The 21,449-nt window shown below is 39.9% G+C and overlaps 1 pseudogene; it reads right to left on the bottom strand.

Annotated features, from left to right (window-relative positions):
- Window positions 1-16,885: 16,885 nt before the first annotated feature.
- On the bottom strand, window positions 16,886-17,040 carry LOC112916600 (U1 spliceosomal RNA; annotated as a pseudogene).
- Window positions 17,041-21,449: the final 4,409 nt, after the last annotated feature.

Here is a 21,449-nt window from a genome sequence, read left to right as displayed (position 1 = left end):
GGGTAAGAATAGGCTTTAGCCTCCAGTTTCAAATCCCAGGTAATAATCCCAAAGATAATGTGCCCACTGTTTCTGTTTTCAATGAACACCATAAGCAAATGCTTCCATCTACCTGGAAGCATTTCTCCAGCTACACACTTTGATCATTCATGCATTTAGCAACTTTTGTTGGTAAACTAGTTCTCAGTTTACCAAAGAAGCATAAGGCAAGAAAGCTCTCCTGGCAGGTTGCTCCCACTTAGGCACTTGGGAAGAGCCATACAGAAGGGTTTCTACCATTCAGCCTCTCATGGGAACTCTTTTGGTTGTTTTGACTTTACTCTTGTGCATGATATTAGCTCTATATTTCTCACATGACTGCAGCTTTCTATCACAATAAACCTGTATTACTACCTGCTAATTCATTACCGTAGTAGATTCAGATCGCTTCTAGTTGCTTTTCAGTTGTTTTGCTAGCTGTTCAATAGAATACATGTGTTTGTTTAACCTCAGATCTGCTTTCTCAGGTTAAAGTTATTCTCCCCGGTTTACTGTGGTTCATAGAGACTCATCTTTCTTCATTTCTTTCTTTTTTTTTTTTTTTTTCTTCATTTCTTAAAGCACTTCTCCATATCCTTGCAGGGATTAATTTAGAAATGGTTGCATTTGTATGGTAGGTTGCCAGGTTTGGGGTTTGCTCCAAGTCTGTGGAGTCTTTGGCTTTTCCTCCCGGCCATGGAGAGATGGGTAAGGTGATTAGAATCAGGTCTGGAAAAGAAGGCTTCCTAAGAAAGTAAGACAGAGTGGGGCCGGCTTCTTGATTTCCCCAAAGTTCTGTGGCAGGAGGCCAGGGATCCCACCAAACACATGCCCTGTCTTACAGAAATCCGATGGCACTTCCTGGCTCATGTGGCAAGGGATACCCATTCCTGCTGAGGTGTAAATTCTTTGCATGTATCTGGCGTTAAAGATCTGATGGAAATTATGTCTTATTATCATTGCAACACCAGAGATTTAAAAAATAACAATATTCAAAAGACTTAGATTAATCTGGGCACGATCCTAGGGTACAATTTGTCAATCACTAATGAAACACTGGTCTCATTAGGGAAGAATAGAAGCATCACAGTGGAATATAATCCTGTATGATGGAAATAAATAGATTCTTAGACCTAGAAAGGACCTTAAGAGCCCATTGAGGTTTCTTCTGATATTAAAAACCTTAGAGAACTATATCAATTGACAAAAAGGTTTAAAAGTGTAGGATGTAGGGGTGCCTGGATGGCTTAGTGGGTTAAGTGTCTGCCTTTGGCTCAGGTCATGATCCCAGGCCCTGGGACGGAGCCTGCTTCTCCCTCTCCATCTGCCTCACTCTCCCTTTGCCTCCTTCTCCCTCTGCCTGCTGCTCTCCCTGCTTGTGTGTTCTCTGTCTCTCTCACAAATAAATGAAATGTTTTTTAAAAGAAAAGTATAGGTTGTGGCAAAATGGAGGGACATTGCTGATAGATGTATAAGGCAGTCCCAACATGTTGGAGAGCAATCTGGTAAAAATCTAGAAAACCTCATGATCCATATATTCCACTTCTAATAGATATATCTTGGGGGGGGGAAATCTCACTAAATTCCCAAAGAGCCATGTAAAAAGATGCTCACTGCAAATTTGTTTTAACAGCCAAATATTGGCTGTTAAGTAACAACCTAATTCACCAAGAGAGAGAGACAAATCCTCATACGTGCATACAATATAATACTTTGCAGCAGTTAAATAAACTGAGCAGTGTGTATCAATGTGAATACATGTTGGAAACCATGCTGAATCCAAAAAGCAAGTTGCTGAAGGATGTATGTACAGTATGATGTCATTTGTGTGGAAGTTAAGCTCTATACAGATACGTGCATCCCCAGAATGCATCCCTAGGAAAAGGATAAAGATGCAGAAGGGAAGAATAGACACTAACTTCACACAAATGCTATATCTGAAGAGGGCACCCAAATCAAAGGGGAAATAAGGGGATTTCAGCTGCATCTATAAAAACCTATGGCTTAAAAAAAATAGATCTGAAGCGAATACAGCAAATGCTACTGGAATAGGTGCATGGATATGTTGGGGTTTTTTTCTTTTCTTTTCTTTTAATTACTTGTGTGTTTGAATTTTTTTAATTCCTCAAACTGTTCATGCAGATACCCTCTTTTATGGTTCTTCTAATGCAGCCAGCAATTCAGTTGGCCTTTTCTTTGCAATCCCTTGCCATATAAACTCCTTTATGCTATTAACATCTTTCATCCTTCAAAACTGGTGTAGCCTGGATTTCAGAAGAAATACTTTTTTTCTAATAAGTTCTTTCTACATTCACATCCACTTGTTTAGAGAACTGAAAGTTATTTCCAAGATAAATTAAATCATCAATGTCCAGACAGAATCACTCCTCTGCCAATAGATCTCATTCCTATCACGTATTTCCACCCTCCACATGGATGCCCTGACACCTCTCCATCTAATTTCATTAGCGAATTTACAAATGGGCTGTAGGGTCCTCCATCTAGATCATTAATAACTCTGTCAAGTGTTTCCATCTCTTGGTTCTACCTAAGCTTAAGGAGAGAACTTCCTCTCAGTACAGATGCTAAAGTTGCCAAAACAGTTGTGTAGAATTGTCCCTTTATTCAACCTCCTGTGTGCTTTCTCAAGGTTAAAATGAAAATGTAAAGAATGTATTTCACAGCAAAAATGCAACTGGTTACACTGGTTTATTCCAACCATGACCTCACATCTTCTCTGTAGTCAACCCTAACTTCATGAAACTTATATCAGGTCTGGGACAGCCCAGGTGGCTCAGAGGTTTAGTGCCACCTTCAGCCCAGGGCCTGATCCTGGAGACCCGGGATCGAGTCCCACATTGGGCTCCCTGCATGCAGCCTGTGTCTCTGCCTGTGCCGCCCCCCTCTGCCTCTCATGAATAAATAAATAAAATCTTTATAAATCAATCAATCAATCAAACATCAGGTCAAGGTTAGCTGGATTAGAAAAACCAACATTCAAATTTTCTATATAAAATCTTTCAGGAGGAAGATCCCTGGGTGGCTCAGTGGTTTAGCGCCTGTCTTCGGCTTAGGGTGTGATCCTGGAGTCCTGGGATCGGGTCCCACATCAGGCTTCCTGCATGGAGCTTGCTCCTCCCTCTGCCTGTGTGTGTGTCTCTCTCTCTTTCTCTCTCTCTCTCTCTCTGTCTCTCATGAATAAATAAATAAAATCTTTAAAAAAAAACCTTTAAGGACACTAAATAAGAGAGAAAGTAAATAGATAAATGGGTACAACTCTGCTAAATTGACAGAAAGGAAGAAATTTAGTGCTTAAGATGTTTACAAGTACCCATCCTTGTCTATTTTCCAGTTTCTTCAAGAATTAATGAGAATGTTGAAAATTGTAGCTGGGAAGAATCTGGAGTATAATGAATAATCTGAAAGTTAAAAGCATAGGTCAGTTAAAAGAGGATAAGGTCAAATTTTTTGAATTAAGAAAACAAACCTTATTTCTGTTATATGCCTCCATAATTTTATAAGCATGCTCTCATTCATGATAAATTATTATTATTGTGGAACAGATGGATGAATCTCAATCATTATACTATAATGGAAGATTAAACATTTTCTTAACTTCTATTCATCAAATTAAGTCTTTATACTCACAACAAAGGACAATGCATCAATGTTATCATTAGGGCTTTTTTAATATAACTTTAGCGTGAAGCATAATAAGACATGATTAATGTACTGACAGAAGTAAATACTAAACAACATACATTAGTCTAGATTAGAATCACTTTTTTAGTTCTTCTTTTTGGCTTCTCAGTCCTCGGAATTTTGTCAAAGAAAAATAACCATCAAAATCATTTGATCCTTTTTGCTAGGTGTTCCTTTTCAGTCACATTTTTACTTATGAAATGTTACCTACTAAAAAAAAGAAAAAAAGAAAAAAAATGTTACCTACTTCCTAAAGCTGTGTGGGGCCTGGGGAAGGGCTTCTGGGGAGAGAAAGGGAGACAATATCCACTCATCCCCCAGTAAGACAGGTTTCTCACTGGTTGAGTTTTATGTCTCATTTAAGACAGGAAGATCTGGGAGGGATGGAGAGAAAAACTTCATGATATATAGTCCTCTTGTCTACCACATCCAATATGCAAGACTGCCCAAACTACCCCAGATCCAAAAACATATCTAGTCATTTCAACATCGTGGAAGTCAGTTTCACAATCTCCCACAAGAATGTATTTCAACATTTTTCATTTTATCAAGCACTCATTTGTCGAGATGGAGTTAAGGAACTGACAGTAAAATACTACATAGTGTGGCCACGAGCACTGACCTTGGAATCCGAGGACCCAAGATCAAAACCCTAATCTTCCACTTTGTGGACCAGAGGGCCTCCCACATGCTGTTTAGTCCTTTTTTTCTTTTACAGATAACATTTATTGCCTTCTCTAACCAGATGCACATTAAACGTCTTGCGTATAACACCTCAATTTAGTCATTAGGAAACTCTCTACTATATAGATCTTATTGTCCCCTCTTATACCTCATGTTATTATCCTTGTTAATTTATAAAGAATTGGAATGCAATAAAATGAGAAGGCTCCCAGAAAAAATTGCAAGACTAGTTAACAAGCTTCATAATAGTTCAATAAAATATCAATAATTAAATATTTGATAACACAATTAACAGCATCAACTATCAATTAGTGTATTGTCCGCATACTGTTTTTTCAGCATGGTGTTCCCCAGTTGGGATATGTGCTATAATTTTTAACATGAAAATAAACCTCCAAAAAAAAAAAAAAAGAAAGAAAAGAAAAGAAACCTCCATAGCAAATTGTCCCATCAACCCAACAAAATTTTGGAGGTAGTTTTTTTCAATCTATAAAGCATAACAAAGTGGGGTGCTAAGTTTGAGAGAGGAAAACAATCCTCCAAGGCTGCTGTACAAACAGCGAGACCAGAGAATGACCCTATGTTTACTTTACCTTCCAGAGAGAATCTTGTCCTGCAAAATAAGACATATCTCAACCTTTCAAGAACTGATAAAATAAAGCTAGCGGCATGTTGTCATTTAATTACATGCAATACTGGAATCATTTACTCTAACCCCTGACACTCAAATAACCCTGATATACATTAGTCTTTTTTTTATAATAATTAGATAATGTCAGATTTGGGGGCACCCTGACTCATCATTGAGTTGACATCATTGAGCTGCCTCCGTTTCTGTGGTTTCTGAAGTCACAGTTCTGTTCAGTGATAATTAATGTGGGAAATCATGAGTCAGGGTGCCCCCAAATCTGACATTATCTAATCATTATCAAAAAAAGATTAATGTATGTCAGGGTTACTTGAGTGTCAGTGGTTAGATGACAGGGGTTGGATTCCAGATAAAGAATTTATGATATCTAATCTAAATCCTTATTTAAATCCCATTACCTTTTACCTTTATACTTAGAAAAAAAGACAAAAAAAAAATTGCTCACAGATAAGATGCCATTGTGAAAAACATAGCCAGATTCTGGAAGAAAGCAGTCATGGAAGGTGGGGATATCACATACAACACGTAGGTTAGTGGGGAGGCCTGTGAGCAAACTTGTTGTCAAAGAAATATGAAAACTGTCAAATGAAAGAATCTGGTTACAAAACAATATGTATAATATGATCTCCTTCTGTTAAAAACACATGTGTGTGTGTGTGTTGTGTGTGTGTGTGTGTGTGTGTGTGTGTGTGTGTGTATATATATATATATATATATATATATATATCTCAAGGTGGAACCCAGGGGAATCCCTGGGTAGTGAAAACATGCTTTCATTTTCTTATTTTTATGTGTATCTTCTAATTTTCTTCAATGTACAAGCACTGATTTTATAATAATCACAGACGGTGGTAAAGTGATTATTTCCCTTCTCTCCATATTTCACAGTCTTAGTTCACTGCTTGCCCTTCTGTCTTTCCACCACGGTCTCAACCACAGGGTAAGACTAGCATTTTCCCTTCAGTTTGGCTGTTGAAAGGGATCCCTGCTGAAGACTGTGCTGGGGCTGTCATGGTTCTGACTCTTCCCTGGCCCCCCAGCACATGCACATGCTTCTAACTCAGACCTGAGATTGACTTTAAGTTTCCTTCTTTTAGCTCTATGGCCCAGACAAATGAATGAACTTCTCTCTGCCTCAGATTTCTTCAACTGTGAAATGTGGCTGATCAGACTTAAGGTGGATTGTATGAATTAAGTAAGAAAATACATGTGAAAACATGGCAGATACTTAAAAATGGTAGAACCCCCACTATTACATTGTTTACATAAATGCGTTTTTAGCAGACACTTCTCAGCTCTAGTATTTAAGTACTTTAATGTGGCAGTTGTGTGAGGAAATTATTGCCCGTGGCGGCTGACAGGTTGAACTGTGAGCCTCCAGGACTGTGGGAGCTGAAGCCAAAGTATGATTTTTTCACCTACAAAAACCACTGAAGCAGTTAGAGAAAAGGAAACTGCAGTTATCTGCTTTCTTATTGTCAGGAAACAGAAAATTGTTTCCTGATAATCTGACAAGAATGGAGGTAGGCAAGGAGATGAGAATAAAATGCCATTATCTCAGCTCACAAGTGGAGAGAGAAACGCAGAAGGGTCCCAGCATTACCGTCACATTTAGAGATGCTGGGAGAGAGGGTTGGAGAGCCCCTCCTAATCTGATGACAGGAATCTACTGCTGTCATAAGCTACCCCGGCCCTTTTCTGTCTGCCTCCAAAAGTGTCCACCATATCTGTGATAGACTTGCCAAGAATTTGGCTTGCACAGAGAAAGTGAGAAAGAAGCCACTTCCAGCTACTGGCCCAAGTGAAAGCCTTGGGAAAGAGATAAGTCTAAATGGAATTTTTAGTGAAATACACTGGCATATGCAATGTAAATCACATCTTCAGCCTCTTCTATGAAAACCTTCAGGAAAATTTTCACAGTTGCTTCAGGGAAAATGGATCCTTTATAATCAATTTAAGGAAATGCTGATTCCTGCCTTGCGTTGTCATGGGATCATTATGGGGACCTCCCTTGGGGCCAGCTAGCACATAGCTCATTCTGCTGTGAGTGAGTTTGAGGCCCTGCTTAGTGCCTTAGTCAAACTCGCCATGGCAAATCCACACTGGTAGTGATGTGATGGTAATGCTTTCGTCACATGACTTTCATCATTGATTGAAACCAGCGGGTCACCTGTTCAGTGATGCTACATAGAAACTGTCAAGCTCCACCATCCATGCAGGCTGATGTGTACCCCCGCCCAGGCCACAACCTTTGAGCCTGAGACCTCCTGCTTCCATTCTTGCCCTTCTGCAACCGATCCATCATTACCTCCAGAGCATACCATTCTTGAGGGACCCTGTGAGCATTTCATTAAACAATGCTGCCTAATCATTTGGAAACTAATTCTCCCATTGCCTTTTTTAAAATTTTACTTCAAGACCAAATATCACTTACTGTTCCAAACAGTGCTTCTTCGGTTTCAACAGACTTCATCTCTTTTCACGTAAATCCTAAGAGTTCACATCATTCTTCACAACTGAATTAAGTCCCATAAGTGTACTGAGCTAGCATGAGGATCGGGATTTGGTGCAACAAACGGAAACTATTCTAAGTTTTTCAAGGAGATTTAATATGGGGAATTGGGTTGTCTCAAAACACTGGAAAGGTTCGAGTTGTAAACATAGACTGAGTCACAAGCTCCTGACACCATCACCATGCTGCAAAGGTGTTTCAGCTACTAGGGCTGCCATGCTACCAAGTCCTCACTCCCAGTAAATGAGCATCCCCATAGAGGAACATGGAGTCTAACCACTGCCTGCACTTGGCACTGGCAAAGCTTGCATCCTCCACTATAGGGAAATAGCTGCCACCTAATGTCTGCCTTCCAAATTGCATGTAGGTCCACTTTGAAGGCTGAACATAATTCACATGCAAAATCCTAGCTGCAACGCAACCTAAGAAATATAGCTTTTGGCTTTCCAGCTTCTTCAAATAGAAGGATAGCTAGTGTAGAACATGGCTTTCAATAAGATATAATCCAACAAACTTCTCTGTTTTTCACTCAGTAAGAGATTTAATATAGGGAATTAGATTCTTTCAAACAGTAGAACTAAAGTATATTTCATTCCACCCAAATACGAAACATTAATAATTATCGAAGCTAGGTTATGGGTAGATGGGGAGTTATTTTATTCTCTACTCCTACATCTGTTTGAAGGTTATTTTTCTTCTTTGTAAGTATGTATGTATGTACTGGTGATTTCCCATTTGCCCCCAATTCAGATCCACTCTCTTCCATTCTCCATGAAGTTCCCTGCTTCAGGAAGCTGGTCTTTCTGGACTACATCCCTTGAGTTCCCTTGCTAGTTGTCTTCTGGTTGGATTTAACCAACTCGAGTTTCCTGTAAGAGGTCACAGGGTATAAGAAGGAATAATTAGTTGTCTTCTGGTTGGATTTACCCAACCAGTTGTCTTCTGGTTGGATTTAACCAATTCAAGTTTCCTGTAAGAGGTCAGAGAGAATAATTTCCTCTCCCTCCCTCCTCCACTTAGTTGACAGTGGCTGTGGCCTTTACTATAAAAGCTCCTGCCCAGTGGTCCTTCTGTTGAGGCTCTGACGTTTAGTGGGCTCTTGTAACACTGTGTCCTTCCTGTCGTAATAGGGGACCATGGTTTCCTGCTGTTGCTGGTGTCTGGGGCCTCAGCATCCTCTGTTGCTTCCCTTATCCCTCTCCCCATATCTGTAAGTCATCATTCCATTAAAAACCATTTGAACCATCTAACTGGAGCTCCATGTTCTGCTGAGCCCCTCCAGGTCCCCTTAAGATTCTCCTCTCATCTCAGCTGTACATTGCCACACCCACAGGACCTCTACATCCTTTTGCTCTTAACTTTTCCCTCCCCTGCCAATACCCACACTACCAAGCCTTTGTGCCTTCTGCCCAGGGTTTTCTTTTTTTTCCTGATAGCTGTCTCAATTTTAACAGAAGGCTTGTGGTATAATCCAGAAATATCAATATTATGATAAACATTTCAGGCAAAAATTGGGAACAAACATGGAGGAGATTGGTCTATAGAGCCTGGAACCTATAAAGAGGAATGTCTATTTGTCCAGAAGCCAGGTCCTAAATAAGTGATAGAATTTTATTTGATATTAGAAAAACAGAGAGCAAGCCCCTTAATGACAGAGGTTTTTCTTGTTCTCAGTTCTTTCTCCAACACCTGCCACAGCATCTGACACCTGGTAAAAACTGCATGCATTTTAAGCAAAGGAATCAATGAGTAACCATGGCAGGAGGCTGCTTAATCCTTTGTCTCTCAGCCTCCTCATCACCCCCACACTTGTGATTTTTGGGAGGCATCATTTTTTCATTGTCCACCAACATAAAACCCACATTTGGCCCTTGGAATTCTCATGGTGTTCTTGGATGAGTATCTTCCCCATCTGGGTCTTAGCGCCCTCATTGGCAGAAAGGCCAGGGTCAGAGACTGTCCACATTTACAACTAAAACAATATTAAAAATGCTTTTACCGCATGTTTTATTTGATGGGTGCTCTTGCTTTGTTTGATTTTATCTGGTTGATTGCTTTGGTAAACTGTGCTTTTGTTTTTTGGCATGAATATGGCATTTTAAGAAAGCATATGTTCCTCAGATAATGTCTTACTCGTGTTGACATTAACCACTTTATAGGAATTGCCTGAGGCACCCTGCCCATGCACAAGTTTATCTTTCAGAAAAGTTTACCCAAAATGTGCATAAGCATACACAAGGGAAAGACAGCCTAAATTAGAAGCCATTTTTTTAAGTGGGGGACAAAATGCCTCACTGACAAAATACCCTAACTAGCATCATGGACCAGAATAGCAATTCTCAAAAACTGAGAGGCAGAGTACATTTCATAGCCATAAACAACTGCCAAGACAGAGCAAAAATCTAAAACCTGAGCTTTTCAGGGTAAATTGCTGTTTCTGAAGAGATGAGTCAAATTTGGGAAACTTAAAACCTAGATTAGAATACCAACTTTGTCAGAAGTAATGAAAATCCTCAAGCATCTTTAACTAGCAGTAAGCAGTCCATCCTCAAATAGTTGAAATATTGACATGCAAACCAATGCTATTAAAGACTGGGTTAAGGGGTGCCTGGGTGGCTCAGTCAGTTACTCTTGGTTTCAGTTCGGGTCATGATCTCCGGGTTATGAGATTAAGCTTCACATTGAATCTGTGTTCAGCAGGGAGTCTGCTTCTCTCTCTCTCCCTCTCTCTCTCCCTCTCTCCCTCTCTCTGCCCCTTCCCCTGCTTGTGCACACTCTCTCTCTTTCTCTAAAATAAAATCTTTTTAAAAATGGGGTTAAAAAAGTCTTGGCTCAAAAAAATACAGGCATAGTAAAACTGAAAGACTAAACTCCAGATCCCCATAATTACTATCTTTCTAAATCAAAAATAATTTGTGACTCCAAGCTAGTCTGATGTATTGCGTTTGAATAGTTCTGGCATCATCTAAACTTTTAAATAGTACTTCTTAAATTGGGCAACAAACATATTAACCTCAGCTAAGCAGAGTTCTTACCTTTCTAATTGAAAGATTTACCTCAAAGTTATTGCTGAATTGTGGCACAATTAACTTGAGAATAGAAATGTAAGTCAAAGGGAAAATACCATTCTTTAGTAAGAGTTATGAGAATTCCTTTTGAGGAGAGAGCCATCTTTGTTAGAAAAGTTTCTACTTGGGGCAGAAACAGTACTGCTTACTAACTCTACTATGGATTCCCTGTATTTCTTAGCCCCTTAAAGTTGGTGGAACCATGGGGGGCATCTTCCGGCCAGTGGGCTTTGAAAGTGATGTTATTGGTTGCTTTGAAGTAGAGGCATTTGGAGTGCTTGATGTATTGAAATGGTAGCGTCTCTGTCAGCCTGAGTCCCTGAGTGGCTCCATGGAGTAGAGCTCCTTAATGACCCATATTGGACATCAACCAAAAATGGGAAAAATATTTTTGTTGTGGAAGCCTGTAAGAGTTTAGAGTTAATATGTTATGTCACCTATCTTGACTAAAACAGATCAAAAGACCAAATCTCAAAAAACTTAAGTGTTCACGGAATTGATCTGCATGAAGAATTTCCTTGTTTAAGAAAGAAAAAAGAGAGTAATACAGGCAGGAAATGAAGAAAGGATATGATTATACAATGAAATTTCAACCCTATATCTTCCAAATCTTAAGAAAATGCTACAAAAACTCACAAAATACTCGTTGTGATGGGTTATCAGTAAAGCAACTCATCTTTTCTCCAGGATGATAGAAGTAGAATAGAAGCAACAGTAGAATAGAAGCAAGGTACTTAGTCTCAGAAGCAGGATCACATCTCTGGGCAGTCCTATGTAATTTTCATCGCATGAAATAGGGGGATTGAGGTGTTCCTATGTTAAACTCAAGGGTCAAGGAAGCTTAAGGTTTCTTATTATGTTTGGACTGTTGGACTACTTCCTACAGTCATAGAAAAAGGGTTTTTACTCTAAAAAAATACTTTAACTAGATTCAGTAAAATCCAGGCAGTCTAGTTATATGATCATAGAATCTCATAACCTTAAGGTTGGAATGAATATTAAAGGTCAGCTACCTGGCCCTTCCTATTCCTCTTTCTAAGATAATCCCACCAGGTGGTTTCTGATCTCTGCTTGGACATCTGCATTGACAAAGAATTCACTCTCTTCTAAAGCAGTCCATTCCACCTCTACATTGCTCTGATGGTCTCTAATTCTCCCTTACGTTTGTTGAGCTAACATCTCTCCTCCTATAACTTGTGCTCAGTGGCCCAAGCTCTACCTCTTGAGGCATGCAAAGTATGATGCCTCTTTCATAAAAATGGTCTTCAAATGCTTGAAGCCAACAACAATCATGTCCTCCTCCCTCTGGAAGTGATTTTTGGAAAAGCATTACCCATATTCCCATCACCAAGCCTGGATGAGGTCTGTCCCTTTCCTTCTACTAATTACTCTGTCCTTCAGAAATGGGTTAGATGGCAGAAAGGAGGAATAAAAAGGAATGCAGATCATGTTAATATCAACTAAAAACCTAATTAAGAAAGATTTCTTGTCTGCTCATTACCTCCTCATGAATCTCACCTCGAGAGACCCATTAAATGGGTGAGAACCACAGTTGCCTTTTGAGTAAATCAAGTAAGAGCTCCCCTCATGGTATAATTTGAGACTATGCCAGAGCCCTCTGCCTCAAAATCCCAAATTCAACACAATGCACTCGGCCATTATTTCTTCTTTGGATAACGAGTTATCACCACAATAACAATTATGAAACATTTCTCTTCCTGCAGCCCATTCGCCAAGAAAAGACCACCCCTTCTCATTCACTAATGACACTCCAAAGAGTCAAAGTCAAAATTGATATGGCTGGTGCTGAAATGAAGAAACATTTCTCCTCCTTTCTGACCTCGTTTATAACATGAGTCCCCCGTATGGTGGGCTCCATATGTCCTACTGAGTTTTCAAAGGACTCTTTCAGATTTTTTCTGTAGTCCCTAATTTCTATCACTCTGACTAAACTGGATGATTCTGAAAAACAGACTTCTTGCTAAGCCTTCCCCTCCAATCACTAGGCAGGTCTTTATCCAAATTTGGGCTCCTCCTGCTCATGCAAATGAACCCTTAAAGATGAACTCACCAAGTGCTCTAGAGACACACACACAAGTCTGAATTCTAGTGTAAATGTAGCTTAGGTTCACGTTGAGAGTCAGGACTGCACATTTCTGGTTCTTAAAGGTTTTTAACTGGAAGAAGATGAAATGCATATATCATACTAAGGCAAAAGGATTCACAGTAGATTTGTTTTGCTGACAAAGCACTTGTTCTACATAGCCCAAGGGTAAATGCCAATACGCTTTTAAAATGGAATGAAGGTGTTAGAAATAAATTTGAACATCCCTGACGTAAAGCTTTTATCTCATGTCCTGGCTCTTCCCAGCTGAGTGACCAGGGGTAAGTCATTGAATCTCTTTGAGGCTTCATTTTTCTCACCCTAAAGTGGATACGGTATCAATCCCATTCCCATCACCTTCAGCCCCCTCACTTAAGAATTGCATGAGATATGGCAGCCCGGGTGGCTCAGTGGTTTAGCGCCGCCTTCAGCCCAGGGCCTGATCCTGGAGACCCGGGATCGAGTCCTGCGTTGGGCTCCCTGCATGGGGCCTGCTTCTCCTTCTGCCTGTGTCTCTGCCTCTCTCTCTCTCTCTCTCTCTCTCTCTCTCTCTCTCTCTGTCATGCATAAATAAATAAAATCTTTAAAAAAAAGAATTAAAAAAATAAAAAAATAAAAAAAAGAATTACATGAGATAATATTTGTAACCAGTACAGTGCCTAGCACGAAATAAGGAATCAATGAATGTTAGCTCTTCTCCCTACCACACACACACACACACACACTCACATTCACACTCAGATTCTTTCCTTTCCCTTATCTAAGAAATGCAGAGGCATGTAGCCTAAGAGGCTGGGCTGACAATCAGATGCAGCAGAGAGGGTGGCCGACCTCACCCTGGAACAACAAGGGATGGAGCAGGTGTTCCCCTGCGGGCTGATGGAGAGTGTGAGCACCAGAAAGAAATATAAGGACACCAGGCTCGAAAAGGAATGGCTGCAACCACAAACCATAGGTCAGTGATCACAAGTACTTGGTAGGGAGAGAAGAAGAGAGGGTGGCTCATGGTTTTTTTATTCCACTCAGAAAGAAACACTAATAAAACTTTTTTTCCCAAAAAAACTAAGTTTTATATCTGTGCAGGTAGTATATTTACTTGCCTTTTTATTTAAAGAAAGCTGGTATCTTTTATGAAATGTAAGAAAAATAATAAGAATATTCGATAGTGGGAGAAACATGGAGCATCTTAGCACAGCATCGTACAAAACAGTGCAAACTTAAATAAGAAGTACTTTTTCTAAATGTATGTAGAAGCCAGCAAGTAATTATCCAGTAGGAATAGGAGAGGGACATAGTGTTGATGCCATACCTCCCTTACTTGCCATTTTCCCCAGTGCACTTCAAAAAAACTAAAAAGGCAGAAACTTTATTTAAATAAATAAAGCCAGAAGCTTCCCCCACCCACTCTGCTCCCAAGTCTCCTGCTAGGGAACAGCAAGGCATTAACTCAGAGGGGAGGCTGCCACCTACTGGGCCACCACTAACATCCCTCAACATTTTCTGTGGGCTTTTCAAGGTCTCCCCTGCTTAAAATCCTACCTTGGCCCCAAGCTGCTTTGTTAGTGACAGTGATAAAATCATGACCCAAGATACTACTATACAGAAACTTAAAAGCTACAGCATGAATTAATCATAGGACAACCTCTTGCAAACTTCACAGCATCACTTTTGCTTTAAGCATCAGAGAGCCTGCATTTTCAAAGAGGGGGGGAAAAAGCCCTTCCTCTCTTAATTTCTGTTGTGTTTTCTAAGGACAAAGTGCTTTAATAGTTGGTAAGTGCTGCTAATTGCTCCCTGGACAGCCCTAATCTGGCCATTTCCTCTCTGCCTTTTACTCCATAAATCCTTCAGAAGACTAATCTATTGGTTTAGTATCCCTCAAAAGTACCCCCTTTGATTGGACTGGTTTACATGTTTACAAACAGTCTCTCTACACCCACCCTTTGAAAGAGCCTATTGTTAGAAAATCTTTTATTACTGGTGCTCTGACCAACTCTAGGTTTACCACATCCCCAAGATCAACCACCAGACTCTTCTCTTTTTTCTTCCCTCCCCCCATCCTCTGTGAGAACACACCACCTTGAACTCAAAACAAGCAGAAAATCTGAGGTTTCTGCCTTCACCAGTTCTGTGTCTGAGGACAAATCACTGTGCCTCAGATCCTTGATTCACAAAGCAGGACAAAGAACCCTATGCTAATAATGACAATGGCTACACTTAACAGGTACACAGCTCAGGGCTCTGTCCCAATGGAGCGCTTTCTCCTAGTCTTTGAACCCAGCCCACGGGGTAAGAATCATCACCCTAGAGAAGACCCCACTGACCAAGGTCAACCATGGAGCAAGGGAGACAGAATTCACACTCAGAACTTCCAATTGGTGGGGACTATTCTAGCTCCTTCCTGCTACTGCTCCTGAGCAAGAGAGGGACTCAAATAATTAGAAAGAGCTCTTCTGTTTATGACTCCTCTTCCAGAAAGTTGCCAGTTATTCAAAAGGAACATTATCCTGGTCCTTTTTCATTTCCGGCTTTTTCCCCCTGCATGTTTGCAGATTGCTTAATTACTTCATTGGGCTTTGGAACTCATACATTACAGATACATGATCGTCCAAGTCATTACCTGCATATTTTCCCATTAAGAATAATTATAGCTCTTACCACCACTGCCCATGTACTTATGTCCTGCAGGCCTGGGCACACTGAAGTAATCATCTTTTGAAAATGATCTTGATGGGCGAGTGTTGTGTGCACAATCAGTAATAAGCAAGATGAGGTGGGAAGATTTCCATCTCCTCTGTTATTGAGTGGCTCAAAAATCACGTTCCCGTCATTTCATCACCATGCCATGCAGGACCCCGGGGTGGTTTGTACTCTCCGGAAAAGTGAGTTAGCACTAAATGTGGAGACAAGACCCAGGGGATGCTGGATTGTATCTGCCTTTCCACAGATTATCTTTCTGAGCACGTACACATCGCCCATTTCCTGGCTCCATTTCATTGTCTACAAAATGGGATTTATAAGATGCTTTAAAAACCTCTGATCATCAAATGTGAGATGGCACAGCCTTATGAATGTGGCAGCAGAGCTTTTTATACTGATGAAAAGCCCAAGTTGTGGAATAAGGGCTCTTCCCTTTTACCACTCTGTCCCCTTGGGCCTGTTACTTAACCTCTTAGAGCCTCAGTTTCCACATTTGTGGAGAGAACACGGTGGTAGCCCGCGCCCCTTCGAGGTTCAGTGGGATCCCACTTGTAAAACACTTTGCTCCATTCAAGGTGCAGGTGAAAGTCCAGTGAATGTCAGCTATTACTATTATCAGCAGGTCTAAGCTGAAAGAGCCTGGGGACTGTTCAGCGAAGCTCAGGCTACACATCTAAATTAAAAACAATAATTGCCTGCCAGATAATAGTCCAAAGACATGGTGAAGGGGTCACATGTTATTTTAATCAGCGGACCACGAGGGGGTTCGATTTCAAAGGTAGGAGAGAGGCAAGCTGGCAGATGTTTGAAAAAATGTTAAATTATAACCAAGAAAAAGCTATTTAAATACCTGGTTAGTAAATAAACTACAGCTGGTTTCTTGAAGCGTTCATCCATCAGTCTTTAATTTTTTCTCAAAAATCTTTGTTTTCAATACAGCTACAAAGCATTCACTGTTAAGTTTTTTAGATTTTAAATAAGCACTGAAAAGCCTCCATTAAAATTGCCTATTACCACCTAGAAAAGGTTAATATTTTTATAAATCATTCTGCTAGCTCTCACCCACGGTCTCTCTCATGTTACACTCCCCACACCCAATAAATAATGTGGTTCTGTATGCATCCTTCTCTACGTATTGCCCTTTTTACTTACCTATGTATTGTAGACAACTGTTTATATCACTTAATATTCTTTTCATTTTCTTAATGGTTAGGTGACTTTCTATTCAGTTCATGTAATTTATTTAACCAAGCCTCCATTATTGGTTATTTTGGTTTGCTCCCAAATGATTGTCATGAACAACTATGTAACGAAGTCTTTGAATAAATATCTGGAAGTGGGATTGCTAGATCAATGAAAATACACTTTTTTAACAGTTGTTTTTCAAATTCCCATATTTTTAACTTGCTTTGTACACGTAGACACATCATCTTTTTTTTTTTTTTTTTTTATGTGTGAACACAGTCCTCCACCACAAATTATGCAGTTGAGTTTCACACAGTTGGGGAAACACAGAGGTCACCATCCCCTTTGTGTAACGAATAAGCCTCGCGCTGGGAAAACCACCTTTGTGACCGTGGGATCTCTCCTGCCAGGTAAGTATGACATATCCTCATCTTAACTAGAATTTGGTGTCCCCACTGGAAAAAATGTATGTGTTTCTTCTGGGACAGACTGTCTTTGAGGCAGGTTCTGCTGGCACTCCTCGGCGGTGCTATAAGTAGCAAATGGCCAAGGGTTCTGAGCACAGCGACTACCTGGGTCCCGGTAGACTAAACATGTCACATTTATAACCTTCTTAGCTGTGCTTCCCATAAGCTGGGGACAGTATAAACTTGAGTGTCCCAGCCAATATGCCCAACTGAATATGATTATCTAAGTGTCTGGGTCTCTTGGTTTTCCAGGACACATTTGGTGTCACTGAGGTGAGTGGGCTGATGTTTAAAACTGTCCAGAAACTTCAACCACTTTTTTTTTTTTTAAAGTGACTTGAAATACAAGCTTGTGTGTGCACAGAATATCTCTAGAAGGATACACAAGCAACTGGGGGCAAGGTTTGCCTCCAGCTAGGGAAAGTGAAAGGAACATAACCGGGTCAGAGGCTTACTTTGCACTGGGTTCTGGCACAGTTTTAATTTCTTACAACAAGCGTATAATCAAAAGGGAAATTTTTAAGCAAGAAAGACTAACCCCCAAAGAAACAAGTTTGCGTGTACATGTTTTCTCTGTCAGCTACCATATTGGTAAAACATAAGCAAAATAAGATACTTGAATGGTTTTACAAAAAGGGTATGTATGAATAGTTGAGTATTTAAGAATGCAAGGTCTGGAGCCAGCCTGCCTAGATCCATAACACAGTTCTGTCGCTTACCAGTTTGTGATCTCAGATAATTACTAAACCCCTCTGTACCTTAGTGTCCTCCTCCATAAAATGGGGCTAAATGTACTACCTACTTCACAGTTACTTGTATTTAATGAACAAATACATATAAGTTCTCAGAACAGTAACTGGCACACAGCTGGTGATCATTATATATCAGCTATCATTGCTTTGGTTGTTGCTATTATTCTTCACTTGATTTTTTGCAGTGTTATAATTATGCTAGCAAAGAGCCCTCCCTACAATTTGTAGACTTCGAAAATTAAAAGAGCACTTTTACTGGGGTTCCGTTGTAAGCATTGGACCCTCGATTTCAGCTCAGGTCATGATCTCAGAGTGGTGAGATCAAGCCCCATGACGGGCTCTGCGCTGGGCGTGGAGCCTGCTTGGGATTCTCTCTCTCCCTCTCTCTCTCTGCCCCTCCACCCCCAAAAAAGAAAAGCAATTTTACTGCAAGTGTCTAACTGATTTTATGTTCTTTATAATTGTGCAAATAGTTGGGGGAGAAGGTGGCAGGGGATAGGTGCAAAACTTCCTTTTAGTTAGTAGTGATTCCAGATTTGAGAATGGCCACAAGTCTTTGCAAGAATAAGTGACCCAAACCATCTGGGGACTTTGGTGTGTCAACATTATTTTGTTTCTTTCTTGTGTGTCAACATTATTTTGTTTCTTTCTTCTGTAGAGCATGGGTGGGGTGCAGGGGAGGAAGAGATAGTGGTTAAACAGCAAAGACTAAAGGTACAGTACCCATTTAACGTGATTGCCCCTTAAACAACTGTGTATTTAAGAAGCACATATTTTAAAATTTTAATTCCGGGGACACCTGAGTGGCTCAGTGGTTGAGTGTCTGTCTTTGTCTTACTTAGGTCCTGATCCCAGAGTCCTGGGATCGAGTCTGCATCAGGTTCCCCGCAGGGAGCCTGCTTCTCCCTCTGCCTGTGTCTCTACCTCTCTCATGAGTAAATAAATAAACTCTTTAACTAACTAACTAACTAACTAAATAACTAAATAAATAAATAAATAAATTTTAATTCCAGTATCATTAACATACAATTATATTAGTTTTAGGTATAAGATATAGTAATTCAACAATTCTGTACATGACTCAGTGCTGATCATGATAAGTGTACTCTCAAGGAAGCACATGCTTTGAGGTCAGTATTTGCCTCAGAAAACCATGCACAAGATAGGAAGGCATTAAAGATTCCTGGAAATATTCTAATCCCACCTACTGTGAATAATGTGCTCAGTCATTGGAAATGTATTGCTGGCAAAGCAGATGATATGGTGACGGGGACAAGTAGACTCTGCTGTCACACAAGCCTAGATACATTCTTTTGCCCAATATTTTACTGAACATGATAAACAGAGTGCTGTTATTATGCCTGTTTTATGGGTGACCCCTGCTGCCTTATTTCAGTGTGGCTCTTCCCAAGCTGCCAGCATCTCATCGGAGCGGGATCTCTTCTCCAGGATTTTAGGTTCAGGCCATCCCAAACTCAGGGGATGGCCTGAACATATTTAATTAATGAGAGTCCAGCAGATGCTATTATAAGGATTCTATTCCCAGGTCTTAGCAGATTTGAGGCTGTGCCTCACACACGATAAGCATTTGCTAAATGAGTCCCCAGATTTATCAGGATATTACATAGTATTGCCCCCATAAACACAGGACTATCCCAAGTGCCCTGGATCCACCAAACCTTCAGGCATAAAAAGGCTGTGTTGTTTGGTCCACAGTTCCTCCTTTCACTGCTTTGACTGCCAAGGGTGATTTGAATAGGGCAAAGAGTTGGAATTGGGTCCAAACAATCAAGTCTAGTTAGAAAACATGTTCATTGCATAAATGCAGGTTGTGTTAAGCTTAGAATTATGATTCCCAGTACCGCCCATGATAATACCTTTAAAAACAAACCGTGAATTGGCTTAATTTTACTAAATTATTCAAAATCTAAGAAGTGTGAAAAAGTGAGCCCCATGATGGATGATCTGATAGTCTGAAAACGGAGACAAATGTTGAAACTAATATAACATTGTATGTTATTACACGTCAATAAAAATTAAAAGTAAAAACAGATAAATGTCTATCCTGCTCTCCGTCGATGATACAGACAACATCCAGCTTGCCTGGTCATTACGGTAGGAAGCAACGAGCAAAGATTTTTCTGTATACCACAGAGCTCAGCACTCCTCCTGTGGATTAGACATTTTCTTTGAACAGTGACAGAAGCGCACAACATACTTTTTAAGAAAGAATATTTTAAGTGTTAACATGCGTTTTGAATAAAAACTCAGTCAACTATATTTAAACCTCCTAAATTAGAATTTGTCAAGACACCAGATCCAGACATTTCAAAGCAATATGATAACGAGACACAAAGACACAGATGGGTACAGATTAACTGATGGGATAATGTGCTTGTCCTCTCAGCGGCCACAAGCTATATGGCATTACTGTTAAACTTTTGCCATATACAGGGAACAACTAGGTTCCTGGGGCGAAATCTGTTGCAATGTGATATCAAGGCTGAGATGGCCCTTTGAGGTTTGTAGGCATTTTAATCATAGAACATTTTTTTATAATTTTAACTGAGGTTATTGTATAAAAATTTTTAATGCACCCTCATTATTAGGCTAAGGAGAAAGAAATCTATTTCTACCAACAGAGAGCAAATAAATCTTCACTATCTCTTTGGTCCACTAGTTTATGTTTTGAACATCACACCTTTCCTAAAAAGCTGTTGGAGACATATGCTCTCATTATTATCCTGCAGTGATTTATCACTTAACTCTGAAACAGGCAATATATCCAACTTACCCACTAACTGGTGTCCTAGTCCAATTACCATTAATTAACTCAAAATATGTTACTTTTACACAAACAAAGCATTATTTTAAAAATCCTAGGCTTCAGACCACCAACGAATATTTACACATTTCTTGAGCTAATATTTATTGAAAACCAACACTGTGTTAGTTGATGGTATTTTTTGAGCTTTCAAAAATATCTCAAACTTCTAATTTGAAAATTTATTCCCCCAAAAAATTGATGAGAAGAACTCCAGCATCAGAATGTCCAAATACAAGACTGCAGGTTTTTATATCACCTATACCAATGACCCATGTGTGTAATTCAGAAGTCCTGTATCTCTCTGTGCCTCTGTTTCTTCACCTGCAACAGAGTAGTAGTAATTTTTCTTGACCTGATTCAGCTGTTAAGAGAAACAGCTAATAAAAATTGTTGCAAAGTACCATGAATATTGAAAAGTACATCATCATCATGATTAATAATAATGTATAAAGCTCAAATATTGAAATGACTCTCTGGCATCATTCCAAATCAAGAAATATACGCTCTGGCCTTGCATAGTAATGAAGAGAAACAGTGTGAGATGCTCTTACTGTACCAGTTCAAATGAACATAGTGATGAATATCTTTAATTACAGTGTATTCTGTAACAGTGTGTGTGTGCGTGCATGCGCACATGTAAGCGTGTGTGTGTGTGTGTGTGTGTGGTGTGTTTTGAACTAAATGTATTGCAATCCTCTCAATAATATATCTAGGGTCGAACAGCACCATTCCCAAACCAGGCAGACATTTATATATCTGTACCTAACCTTGGAATGGAATG

This window comes from Vulpes vulpes, chromosome 3 (assembly GCF_048418805.1).
Source record: "Vulpes vulpes isolate BD-2025 chromosome 3, VulVul3, whole genome shotgun sequence".
Classification (NCBI taxonomy): Eukaryota; Metazoa; Chordata; class Mammalia; order Carnivora; family Canidae; genus Vulpes; species Vulpes vulpes.
Note: the sequence above shows the minus strand (reverse complement) of the source record. Positions and strands in the feature narration are given on the sequence as shown.